Genomic DNA, 12582 nt, shown 5'->3' with positions numbered 1-12582 from the left:
AGTCCGTTTATTGTAATTAATACTATAATATTATATTGTTATATACTTTGTATAAAAATATTATATTTTATTTTATCTTTTATATTAGTTAATTTGATATTAATTTTTAATAAACAATAACATGGAAATGAATAACATTAATTATAATATTAATTCTGTAAAATTACATTTTACACATGACAGCTTGCTCTAAAATAAATGACTTATAAAATAAATAAATATATATATTGCAAAAATTATTTTTAGAAGTTACTTTCAAAGTAAATTAAACTTTCAAATTTCTGCATTTTTTCTTAAATAGTTTCAAGGCAATTTTTAAGGATAAATAGATGGATGGATGGATAGTTTCCTGTGTGTCAACTAGCCCCATTCTCCTCAACTTAATTTGAATATTTTTAATTTATGAGGTCACATGATGTAATTTTCAAGCCCAAATATTTGGTATGACAGAAAAGCCCAGGATGTGCACACAAAGACAGATACACCAGTTCTCAGAGGTATAAACATTAGAAAACCCATAAATTGCTGGTTCTCAGGGGGATTTTTGCACCAGCGTTACACCCTCAGAGAAAAGTTTCCTCAAAGAAACAAGCGTAGCTGCATTAGCAGCATTAATGTGCTTTTAAACCTAATGTGTTCATGATAAACCTTACGAACTGCCATTGCACACACACAGCAGGATTTCACAAATGACTAACACGGATAACACTGCTGGGCTTTGATGGTTATTGAATATTGGGCGTCTGGATGATAGTTTTACTGCATGAAGGGGTTTATGAGGACGATCTCCCCTCGTAACTGCATGCGTCAGGATTTTGCATGCCGATTCGCCCTGATAATGAGCCGCTCTGCACAAACCGTAGCAAAACTGATTGTGGGATAAACTGTGACTCTTTAGCTTTAACAAGACGAGCGCAACTGAGTGCCTTCATTACACTTCTAGGCAGCTGGACTTCTGTAATCGAAACTCGTTAGAAGTATTACATCCGAACCATAACAAGTTCAGGCGTATCTCAGTTCGTCTTCTGTAGAAACAAGGCTTTGAGATGCAGAGTGAGGAATAAAGAAAACATCAAGCTACTTACGGCAGCTAAAGCTGAGCATTTACGAACAACGCGGTCTCAAAATAATGAGATTTGCAAAACGGTCCAACTTTATGAAACATAAGAGCACCGTGCACTGTGAATAACTACTGTGATCCCTCAAAAGAGTCGTCGTTCTTGACCATATGACTGAATTTATGTATATTCCTTGTGTTTTGCTCTTTGTGAAACATTGTTCCTTTTTCAAAAGATTTGTTTGAGAGAAACTGCCAAAGCTTAGAATAATGAATTTTTGAAGAAATATTTGCTGATATTTACTCACTCTCAGATCATCCAAGATGTAGATGAGTTTGTTTCTTCATCGGATTTGGAGAAATGTAGCATTGCATCACTTGCTCACCAATGGATGTGAATGGGTGCCATCAGAATAAGAATCCAAACATCTGATAAAAACATTGCAATAATCCACAAGTAATCCACAACACTCCAGTCTATCAATTTATGCCTTGTAAAGTGAAAAGCTGTTTGTTTGTAAGAAACAAATCCATAATTATGACATTTTAACTTCAGTCCATTGCTTCTGGCTAAAATATGAGTCCATAAAAAGTGAAAAAGTTCATTCTCTGTTGTTCTCTTACATCAAAATCCACCCAGATATTGTTTTTGAACTGTTTTAGCTTGTAAACGGTGCTTGATCTGTGCAGATTTCTCTCCTGATTCAGATGAGAAAGCAATAATATTGTTAGAGGACTTGTATTTTAGCCAGAAATTAAAAATGTCTTAATGATGGATTTCTTTCTTACAAACGTGCAGATTTCTCTTCACAAGATGTTAACTGATGGACTGGAGTGGTGTGGATTACTTGTGGATTATTGTGATGTTTTTATCAGCTGTTTGGACTCTCATTCTGATGGCACCCATTCACATCCATTGGTGAGCATGTGATGTAATGCTACATTTCTCCAAATCTGATAAAGGAACAAACTCGTCTTGGATGGCCTGCGGGCGAGCACATTGTAAGCAAATGTTTATTTTTGTGTAAACTATTCCTTTAACCTCAGCCTCAAAACTCTGTGATTTTAGTGACTTTTTAAAAACAAATTCCTGATTTTGTTCTGTGAAAAGAGGCTTTCTAAGATTCATAAAATGTTTTCCTTTATGCATGTGGTCACTTGTTGATGTAAAGACTCTCGGCAGCTGCTCAAATGTACTGTTTCGTCCCTCTGACTTTGAGGGAAAACATTTTGTATAATTAGAGGAATGGGTTAGTGATGATTTTTATCATTTTCCTGTCTGTTTATGTAATTAGTGCTACAGCTAGAGTCTAGAATGATATAATTCATTTGATGCACTTCTTTAATTTATTGCATTTTAAACTTGTAGCACATCTTTGTCTCGGTTCGGACTATGCACTCATTACAATGATCAAATTAAAGAGATCAAACGTGACGTCTGGTGTATCTTGGGATGTATTTGAGTGTTGTCGTGGTGACTGTGCTCTCAATACTCTGGTCAGGGCAGGAGAGATTTGGCTGTTACTGAAGGGACCTGCATATTTTCCATATCTGACGTCAAGAAACAAAACAGCCACTGTCTGGTTTACATACACGTCTCGTGTGATTCTTGTCCCTTGAGACTCAACAGACTAGAAGAGGTGATCAACCTAATGGTTGCGATTGTATTTGTATACTGACAGAATGACTGAAGCATTCACATCTGAGCTGAACCAAAATTTTGCTAACGCTCCCACTGAGTTATGAAAAGGTTTTTTTCTTGGTTACACGAACATTCCATCTTATCATTTTGCAAACATTATGAGAACATTAACATTGAATGTTCTGTGAACATTGTGAAACAAATAGTAAGATTAAAAAAAAATAAATAAATAAATGAACTTTTTTTTTTGGTCAAACTATCATATAACCATTCATATGTCATTTGTATACCATATCATAAATAATTTTACAAAAATTATGAGAATGTTAGCTTTGAATATTTTCTTAACTTTTTTTTTTTTTTTTAGTTTCAAAGAACATTTTTTCTTAGTTTTTTGGTTGACATTTGACTTTCTGTTACAATTCCAAAAACGTTATTTCTGAACCTTCAAAATGTAATTTTTTTAAGTTTAAAAAACATTTTTTTCTTGGTTATACAAACATTAAGTGAATATTCCATTTTAGCATTTTGCAAACTTTACAAAAATGTTACTTTTGAATGTTCTTTGAACATTCTGAAACAAATAGCAACATTTAAAAGACTTTTTTTGAATGCTAAAAAAAAATTCTGAAAACATTATTAAATTTTATTATTAAAATTAATATTAAATATTAAATTAAGTTTTAAAAACCGTTATGCAATCGTTATTCTTGGTTATACAAATGTTGTCAACATTCCATTTTAGCTTTTTGCAAATGTTACAAAAATGTTACAAAAAAGACGTTAAGTTTTTTTTTTTTTTTTTTTTTTTTTAATGTTTTTGCTTGGTTCCACAAGCATTAAGGGAACATTCCATTTTATCATTTTGCAAACATTTTGCAAACGTTAACTTTGAATGTTCTCTGAGCGCAACATTTAAAAATGTAAGACGAACGTCCGAATAAAATGAACAATGTACAAATAAAATTTTTATGTGACTGTTTTGAGAACGCTATTAAAGATCAGATAAATTTGAATGAACATTCTATTAACGTTTCTAGAAGAATGTTTGTTCATAACTTTGAGAGAACCTTCTGAGAACATTCCCTGTTAATGCATTTTCATAGAAGATTTCTCATGTCGTACTTTAAGGGAGGGTTGCAACGCATTATTCTTAACATGTGACATTGTTCCTAAAACAAAGAATGCATGGCTTGCTATTCAAGGTTTATCTAAGGACATTTTCTTGCCATAAGTAAAGGATAAAGCATCAGCTCTAATCTGCTTTGGTGTTTAACGGGGCTTTACTGAATGCCCTCGCCGCCCTCTTTCAGCCGCAGTTTAAGTACTCCAAAGAAAACATCTGTCGTTCATTAATGAGCAGTGCAAATGGATTTGTTTCTTCATCCGTGAATCATTAATATTCTGTTTTGGATCTATTATAAGTTTGTAATCAGCGTGAACAGGAAGCGTTTAGGAAGTGTGTTTCTCAAAAATGCCAAATGCAGCAAATGAGCAGTTCTCGGTCTCAACACCCAGCCATAATATTTACGCATAATATTTAAATAGTCAAATGATATTCAAAGTGTCACACACAAGGCCGCAGACAGCTGCAGCCTTTTGCTCTCATCTCACACCGACTCAGAATGTGTTTTACCACAAAGCTGATAAGCAACATAGCAACCAGACAATCTAAAATCTAGTTTGCTTTGCTTTATGCATTTAAGCAATTTTCTTCCAGTTCTCTCTTCTGCAATGTAAATAAATGCAGTTATAATTTCCATGTAATGCAAAAAATAAATAAATAATGTGAAAATAAACATTAAGCCAGTACAACAATTTGTCGTTACTGTGAACTAAAGACAAAACGATACATTTAAATAAAGCTGAAATAAAATAATAAATATTCTAAAATAAATATTAGAATAAAAACTGAAATAGAATAATCTGAAGTACTAAAGTTCTTAAAACCAAAACTGAATAAGTTGAAGAGGAATACAAACACGCTTATAAAAATGGCAAAATGTGCATAACAATATCCCGTCTGGCTCTTCTGAATGCAAAAGCTGGAAGCGCTGAGATGATACCTTATCAGAGTTGTCATCTGTTCTCACACAGCACCCAGGAACTTTCTGCAGGTTTGTGGTTGTGACGTTGATGATGAAGTGGTTGACCGTGCTGTCAAAAAGCACAGAAAGAACACACATAGGAAGTCTATGGTTTAGAAAGAGAAAGAGAATGTAGACCAGATCAGGTCAAGTGCATATGATATAGCAAGTGGATGCCAGGGCAATTGCTAAGGTGTTCTGAGTGGTTGTTAGCACGTTGGTATGCAGTTGCTATGGCGGTTCCGATCTAGACTAGAATACAGAACATGACAAATATGAACATACTAAAACACTATATTTGATTAACTGACTTAAGCATTGTAAATGCTGCCTTAGCAACTAACTGAAACAAAATAAGTAAAAGTACTAAATTAACTAACACCAAAACAAAAATTAAAATAAAACTGAATATAAATATAAAAAAATAAGAAGAAGAATAGAAAATGGCAAAAAATTACCACTATTTAAACAAAAATTATAATAAAAACTGAAAATGTAAAAATAAAAGTTACTTCAAAATTGACCCTTCACATGGAGTTTGATTGACAGGTGATCTGACCAATCAAAACACAGAATTTGCCATTTTGTCCGATCAACAAACCAAACGGTTTGTATTATAACGCAGCCAAGTCCACACTTTTCCCACAGAATTGGGCTACTTTAACACTGTTGTCGCGAGTTGTTTTTGACTTCCGCGGTTTGAAGCGACCCCAATAAGCGTTTTTTAATGGGGGACTTGATTGGGCTAGTTTATAGCAATCAGGTGGGTTTTGTTGTGAAAACCTGGCAACCCTGATAATAACGTTGGTGGACTTCAACTTGAAAAATGGTGTGTATTTATGTCTTTCTGCGGTCAAGACAAACATACCTTCTGAAGTTCATTCGTGATTATTTTATGCTATAACTAGTAAAGGAAAAGGAAGAGATGATCGGTTCGGTGCCACTTGAACTGAGGCGCTACAGCAATTTGTCACGACTCTTCAAAGACCCACAAAGTGGTATTTATTGTTTGATTTTCCTAAATAATGACAAAAATTAAAAGCTGAGACTTTGTTTCATACCAAAAGTAACCTGCTCTCAATTGTGTGTTCTAAAATCTGCTCAAAATATCAAATAGAATATCTAAAAATCATGTTTGATATTCTCTGACTGAATGGAATCATATTTTAAAGCTAAAAATTTGTGACTTTTTGAAAACTTAAATCTGTAAACTGACTCTGAAAATATATATTGTTAGTTATTATACCAATTATACCAAAAATAAAAATTCTACCAAAATTATGTATTTTTGTGAAGTATTTCATCATTTTGTTCTATTTATGTGAAACTTCAGAGATGCAACTTTAAGGAGAAGTCCACTTTCAGGACAACAATTCACAGATAATGTACTCACCCTCTTGTCATCCAAAATGTTCAAGTCTTTCTTTCTTCAGTCGTAAAGAAATTGTTTTTTGAGGGAAACATTTGAGGATTTTTCTCCATATAATGGACTGATATGGTGCCCCGTGTTTGAACTTCCAAACGATCCCAAATGCGGTTGTAAACGATCCCAGCCGAAGAAGAAGGGTCTTATCTTAACAATGGGCTATTTTCATAAAAACAATACAATTTATATACTTTTTAATCTCAAACGCTCATCTTGTCTTGCTCTTCCCGTCCTCTGTTTTTTTGATAGTTAGGGTATGTCGAAAAACTCCCATCTCATGTTCCCCCTCAACTTCGAAATCATCCTGTATCGCTGTTTTACCTTTTTTGTTAAGGGTGTTTGATGATCTTTGCATGTTCACTTCACAAAGACTTGGTTTGGAACTTCTGCAGAGATGTAGGATGATTTTGAAATGATTTTTGAAGTTGAGGGAGAAAATACGATTGGAGTTTTTCGACATACCCTAACTGTCTTGAGTCAGAATACACAGAGTTCAGGGAGAGCAAGACAAGATGAGCATTTGAGATTAAAAAGTATTTAAATTGTATTTGTTTAATGAAAATAACCGATCGTTTAGCTAGATAAGACCCTTCTTCCTCAGCTGGGATTGTTTACAACCGCATTTGGGATTGTTTGAAGCCACATTTTGGAAGTTCAAACTCGGGGCACCATATTAGTCCATTATATGAAAAAAAAATTCTGAAATGTTTTCCTCAAAAAACACAATTTCTTACCGACTGAAGAAAGAAAGACATGAACATCTTGGATGACAAGGGGATGAGTACATTATCTGTGAATTGTTGTTCTGGAAGTGGACTTCTCCTTTAAACATTATAACAGAAAAGATGTTACTCAAATAAATGCTGTTCTTTTAAACTTTTAAATATTTAACAAAGAATTCTAAAAACAAAGAAGTACTACTTTTACCACAAATAAAATATTTAAAACTGTCATCTCAAACTGGCTCTGACTTCGTCAAGTGCCGACTTTTCCAGACTGTAAATTGGGTGAAAAATCTGGGGAAAATTGTGTGATGTATTCCAACCTTATATCTAAGCAAACACCCCTAATTATCTAAATGTACTTTCTGAGTGTAGTGTAATTGTGGTCTGATTAAATTTCATCGCCTTGTCATTGTAATCAGCACTGGCCCCCCACAGCACGGCTCCATCTGAAGAGCAGCACAGAGGTGAGGACAAACGGCAGTGTGATTTTACAGCCTGAAACCAAATCCCATCTCATACGATCACAATAATGGGGCTGTAACCTCAGACTCGACCCGTATGCTCTTCTTAAACACCTACAGTGATGTCACACTGATCTCACACATCAGCTGAACTCTCAAAAGCTTGTGTTTTCTCCTGTTAGCATCCCTGACATTCTTGCATGTATTAAATAAACGTATGTATTAAATAACAATACCTATCTTTGATAATTTAGTGAATTACCTAATAGTTCCCATACTGCAGAAAACAGGTAATGAAACCTCACTGAGTGTTTCAGTCTGGGCAAAAACACTTAAGTTCGTCTTAAATTCTACGGAACTTCATAAAAAGACTTATAAACAAGCCCACTCTTGCAGAGGTCGTGATGAGGTGTGCCACATTACACAATGTGCGTCCTAGAGGTATTTACAATTCACATTTACCATAAGAGGGCGCCACACCATGTATATTTGGGTGTATTTGTTTAGTATGCAAAACACTGTGGGAACTGTCACTTTCTATTGCTCATTTCAAACACCAACCCTAAAAAATTACAATTCAGCACACAAGTTGCTTCATAATGTACCTCAACATCATTTTTCGTAAGCATTTATTACAAGCTTGCTGGTGTTGAATATGGTGCATATGTTGTTGGCGCTTTGAAAAATAATAAGGTGTGCGCTGCCACCCAGAGGACATGATGAGAATTACAGCCTGGTGTGTCTTTTGCTGGTACAGCGAGAAACAAGGTCAAATAAATACTGAGGAAATACACAGTGCTGACATCTTTAGGTCAATATTTAGCCAGCGCTGATGCCGTCAGCTGTGCAGGATACGGTTCAGCTGGCAAATATTCCTGCCGCGCTATGCTGATTTTTTAGGATGTGACATCAGTGTTTACACTGGCTGTGCATCATCATGTACAATCATGTGCACCGCACCCTGCTTCATTTCAGCTTCTGAAATAGGATGCAAGAAATCCTTACTGACAGCACAGTCTGGTTTAGTGCTGATGTTTGGCCATGACAGAATCACATTTCATTGTTCAGATGTTGCTCATGAGACTTCATGGAGCTCTCAAGTCTTATTTGAGATGTTTCTCCTTCTGCAGGTTTCCATCCATCACATCTCATATCTTTATAAGGAAGCCCATTTCTGCCACATAAGGAAAAATGCTCATAATTACGACATACTAAGGCAATTATGAGATTAAAATTCATTATTATAGAGTAGCAATTGACACAAAATATTATTACATACTATGTCAAATCATGAGATAATGTCATTATTATGAGCTAAAATTTTAGACTTGTCACAAACTGGACTTTTATCTCATTATTATGATTTAATGTCATAATAATGACTTTTTATCTAATAATTATGATGTAGTATCGCATAATTTTATTTTTACGTCATTTTTACGTCATGAAAGTAAAAAATGTTTACTTTTTATGTCAACTGACAAAAAAGTGATGATTAAAATGTTCAAATTTTTGACTTCATGATTTTTTTTTTTATCATGTAATTTTGACTTTTTATCTCATATTTATGACTTAATATAAATTTTGGCTTTTTATGTTGCAATTATGATCTCAGAACTATGACTGAATCTGTCATAATTTTAACTTTACATTATTATTTTGACAAAGTCATACAAATTTAGACTTAAGAAGAAATCAATTATAATGTTAAAAATGTTTATTATTTCATAATGACTTTATCTTGTAATATTTGCTTTTTATGTTGCAATTATGACTTTTTATCTCATAATTATGACTAAATGTCAGTTTTGACTTTACAGTACTATTCTGACAGTCATAATTATGATGTTAAACATTTAGACTTTTTTCTGATAATTGTAACCTTTTATGTTAATTATTTGACAAAAAACATAAATATAATGTTTAAAAAGTTGGCTTATGTTATAATTTTGATTTTTTTTTTTTTTTTTTTTTTTTACATTCATAATAATGACTTTTTATCTCATAATAATGATTTTTATCTCATAACTCTGACCTTTATCTCATAATTAGGATTTCTGTCATCGTTATGACTTGATATGAACTTTGGCTTTTTATGTTGCAATTAAAACTTTTATCTCCTAATCATGACTGATGTTCATATATAATATGTCTTATTACTGACATAATATGTATTTCTTGTGGGGACAGAAATGGGATTCCATGCATGATTCTTTCTGTGTTCTTCTTTCCATGTCACTATCTTTCTTGATATTATCATTGTTCTTTGTTATATAATCAATTCGTTTTGTCGTGTGGGAATGCAGGGATTTCTCTTGATGCGTTACTTCCTTCTGGCCTGTGTTCATGCTTATAAACCAGCTGTGTGTGTGTGTGTGTGTGTGTGTGTGTATGTTTTGAGGCAAACACACAGCCGGTCTCTGACTCATATTCATGTTCTCCTCTTGTCAAACAGTCTAGTAACACAGCTTTACATCATCTGGGTCTTCACCTTCCGGAAAAGTTTCCTGTTTATACGATTGTCCTGTTTCTCTGTTCTTGTACTTTGTCATCTTTTTTTTCATGAATTACAGTAAAAGCTCCAACCAGAGCAACACAACACACATTACATAACTCCAGCCGATTCCCTCAGAGATCAGCTGCTGCGCTGCTTCCAGCCGTGCAGGGAAAAAAAAAAAAAAGCTACTCTGCTGTACGATTATTGATCTTTTTAACCCTACAGGACCAGCTGAATCTGAGAAGGCAGAACTGACATGTGATTTTGAGCTTAATATCAAAACAAAACACTCCCGTTTTATAGTTCTAGATATTGGGTCTGATAGGGTTTGGCTGAACGGTATTGCACTACATTTCTTCCGCTGTGATTCATACTAAATATCGTTATACATATACTGTAATATGCAATGCATATTTTGACATCAGTGTAAATTCCCAGTGTCATTTCAAACATATTTTGCAACCATGTCATAAACTATTAATTATAGTGGTAAAGTAAAAACAGTTACTGAAGTCAGTTATGAGATTTAAAAAAAGTCAAAATTCTGACAAAAATCCAAATGATGTGATACAAAGTCATAATTATAGACAGACAAATTTAAATTGACAAAATATTATGACATACTACATGGAATAAGATCATTATGATCTAAAAAGTAGAAAATGTCAAAACTTCTTAGCCCATAAAAAATCATTTCGACTTTTTGTCACTTGTTTTATAAATAAAAATGTCATAACATAAAATTATAATTATGATGTAAAAAATTATGTCTTAATATGTCATAAGTTTGACTCTTTGTCAACTATTTTGACATAAAACATCAAGATTGTTATATAAGACATAATTATGACATACTACATGAAATTATAAAAAGTCATAATTATGATCTAAAAGTAGAGAATGTCAGAAGTTGTAACTTCCACAATTATTACTTTTATTTGACAATTTTGTCTCATAATTATGACTTAATATGTCATAATTTTCACCTATGTCAACTATTTTGATATAAAACAACAAATTCATGACATTAAAATGTAGATTTTTATCTCCGTTTTGACTTTTACAATTTTGAATTTATGTCATTATTATTATTATTTTTTTAATTATTTTTATTTTATTTGTTTTAGTCATAATTATTTTAACAAGTCATAATTATGACCAAAAATTCAGATTTTTATGTAATATTTTATGAGTTATAATAATGAGTTTTTATCTTATTTAGAATTTTTATCTCATAATTATGACTCTAGCCAAAATATTGTTTTTTTATCTCATAATTTCGACTTGTCATAAATTCAACTTTTTATGTCATCATTTTGATTTGAGGTCATAATTTTTAGATCAAACATTTAGGGTTTGTTTAGAATTTAGCTTTTTGTGTCATAATAATGACTTTTATCTCCTAATTTAGAATTTTTATCTTATAATTATGACTTAAATCATTATTATGATTAAACAAAGCCTTCCAAAGACTTCCACAACCTGAGTAAAACCAATGATTTAAGTCTCATTGGCAAAGACGTATATGTTCACATAACATGACTCCAAGGATTTATTAACATGTCTGTTTCTTTGCAGGTTTAATTTTCAGGTGATAGTAACACTTCACCAAATTGCCACTTAAAAGCGGCATGAACACTGGATGTCTGTGTGTTTAATCTGTGCTTAATGTGTACATGTGCTGGACGGTAGGAAACAGCTGGTCTTCATACTTGCTGCATGTGATGCTGCAGTAAATCAAATGAGCACATTCAGCTTTCTCTGGCCAAAACCGTAGAGTGTCAGCATAAAACTATATAGAGCAAATATCATGCTCACCCACAATCAGTCCTCAAACAGCACAAGGAAACAAAAAAGACGACAGTAAAGCGGAAAGTTGCATAGGAAACCTGAATTATAAAAGTGAGAAGATAAGTGTGAGAGGTTAACAGAGCTATGGATAAAGGCAACACTTATATGATTTCTGATAAGCAGTTCTTATCATCCTCTGTGTGATAAATGTCAGCGCCTTAGGTTTTTACAGGTCAGTGTTTACAGTAAATGGTAATTGCAGATTGATTCCCTTGATTTCAGTGAAAACATGACTCACTGACTGTGCATTTCATTATTTTTCTTATTATTTAAGCTGTAAGTTTATTTGTACCACATTTAAAATGCAGTTGTAAATTAAAATAATTCAAGGTGGAGCAAAATTGTTTGGTTACAAGATATGAGGTTATGAGTAGATTTTTATTTTAACTGTACGAGTATTGTTTTAACTGTGTAACGTTTGACCAGTAGATGGTGTTGTCATCAATTAGACCTCGCTGGGGGTTTTTTTGTAGGCCAAATGTCATAATTTTACAATATGGTTTTAGAGGGTGACACAAACTTAGTAAAAAAGAAGAAGAAGAAAACAGAAAAAGAAAAAACAATAATAATAATAATTTTATTGTAATTAATTTTATAATAATAATAATAATTATTATTATTATTATTAAAGTAATTTATAGTAATAATAATAAATATCAACAATAAAAAAATAGAATAGATACGTATGCACCTTTGTTGCTTAGTCCCTAATCAGATATATAACACTCAACTCGATCTGATTTGAAGCAGCTAAATTCCTCTGTCATTCTTTTTTCTTTTTTTATGAATACGTGTTTTCATTCCTTTCTTTTGCCATATTCAGTTTTGTCTAAAAC

This window comes from Labeo rohita, chromosome 4 (genome assembly GCF_022985175.1).
Source record: "Labeo rohita strain BAU-BD-2019 chromosome 4, IGBB_LRoh.1.0, whole genome shotgun sequence".
Lineage (NCBI taxonomy): Eukaryota > Metazoa > Chordata > Actinopteri > Cypriniformes > Cyprinidae > Labeo > Labeo rohita.
This window is presented reverse-complemented; position numbering follows the sequence as displayed.